The sequence below is a fragment of the Bison bison genome, unplaced genomic scaffold, assembly GCF_000754665.1.
Source record: "Bison bison bison isolate TAMUID 2011002044 unplaced genomic scaffold, Bison_UMD1.0 scf7180017864485, whole genome shotgun sequence".
Classification (NCBI taxonomy): domain Eukaryota; kingdom Metazoa; phylum Chordata; class Mammalia; order Artiodactyla; family Bovidae; genus Bison; species Bison bison.
Window position 1 is genome coordinate 6,515,036 of NW_011495045.1, and position 1,766 is coordinate 6,516,801.

At 38.1% G+C, this 1,766-nt stretch overlaps 1 protein-coding gene across 1 annotated transcript in view; it reads right to left on the bottom strand.

The window, feature by feature from the left end:
- The window catches only part of MFSD6 (major facilitator superfamily domain containing 6), a 70,395-nt gene extending 69,252 nt beyond the window's left edge, over window positions 1-1,143 (bottom strand). Inside the window, exon 1 of the mRNA XM_010862892.1 lies at window positions 1,060-1,143. The gene's annotated coding sequence lies outside the window, so the exon portion shown is untranslated. The remainder of the gene's footprint in view (window positions 1-1,059) is intronic.
- Between the last annotated feature and the right edge of the window lie 623 nt (window positions 1,144-1,766).

Here is a 1,766-nt window from a genome sequence, read left to right on the forward strand (position 1 = left end):
GATGGGAGGAAGGTTCAAAAAGGAGGGGATATATACACACACACACACACATATACTCAAGGCTAATTCACATTTTTGTATGGCAGAACCAGCACAACATTGTAAAGCAATTATCCTCCAATTAAAAATAAAATTAAAAAAATAAAGTGAAGCACAGAAACAAAAAATGAACTTAAAGACTTGAAATATAAAAAGAAAAGAGATGAAAGTACAAGAGAAAAGACAATTATAGGATCACCCAGAAAGACAGGTATCTAAAAAACTGCAACTCTGAGACAAAACAGAGAAAATGAAGAGATGGGAATTCTTTAGTTCAAGAAAATTTCTCAGAACTGAAATACATGAGCTGTCTGAAATGACCATGGAGTACTTGACATAGTGGATAAAGCAGACCCAAGCCAAAGCACATGAGCAAGCTCTCAGAACTTGAGAACAACCGGATAGTCCTACAAACTCTTAGAGGATAAAATGTGTCACATACTAAGGACCAGGAACCAGAATGGCTTCAGGAGTCCCAGCAATAACCCTGGAAGCTATTCCCAACCAAATTATCACTCAAGTTTATAGGGGGAAAAAGACACTTTACATACGCAATTTCTCAAAAAACAAATGCACCTCTCGTATATCCTTTCTTAGGTTGAGCACCGCCAAAACAAGGGAATAAAACAAGAGAGAGTAAGACATGGAATTTAGAAAGTAAGAGAACTAACACAGGAGAGAGGCAAAGGAAAGATGGTGTGCTGGTGACTAGAGGTCCTAGGCTGGCGCAAAGGGCAGGTGTCACTGGGGCAGGTCTGTAGGCACCAAGCAGATGCTTTGTCAGCAAAGTGACATCGCCAGGATACCAGTACCTCTGAATGTCCTAAGGTTAGACCATTGCTGAGAGTTTAGGGATTAATTACTGGTAAGTGTAGAGAAAAGTAAATAAAACCCTATAAGAAAACAAAAAGTTGCACAGGAAAAGACAAATAATCATACTTCGCTATTCATACATGTCTCAGCTACATGGTCACAGTAATGTAAGCAGTGAGTAGTAAACTATTCAAAATTGCCACATACCTATATGAAGAAAACAGGGAAATGAGAAGGCTGAATGCGCATGGAGAGCCGAGGCAGGATGGACACTTAGCTCTGTATCTTCCACTGTGGGAAAACAATAGATAATGCCTTCATTTAAAAACCACGAACTCAGAATACCAGCTTTTTATTTCAAAACACACTGGTAAATATCAGAATAATCACCTTAAAAGCAGAAAGTGAAAGTGAAGCTGTTCAGTCCTGTCCGACTTTTAGCAACCCCATGGACAGCAGCCTACCAGGCTCCTCCGCCCATGGGATTTTCCAGGCAAGAGTACTGGAGTGGGGTGCCTTTGCCTTCTCCCCTTAAAAGCAGAGAATGTATTAATATTTGCCTCTGAGAGAAGAAATGAGGCAAGATGGTGTAAAAAGTCTAATTAAAAAAAAAAAAAGCCTTGCAAACTTGCTCAGTTTTTTAAAAAAGCTTTGTATATACATAACTCATTTTAAAAATAAAAATCAAAGCTAAAAAATAATTATGCAGTTGTAAGAGCTATGTTTTTTTGAAAGATAATAATCAAAAGCAGTTACTAGTATCCTTCCATCACAGACTAAAAAGAGTTTTCAGATTTGTACAGATCAAATTCTAACTGCACGAATTCTAGCCAGGTGGCCTTTATTTAATTATTCTCCATAAATCAACTGCTGATTCTATAACAAGTGGGTCAGAGAAGGACACAAAGTTGCCT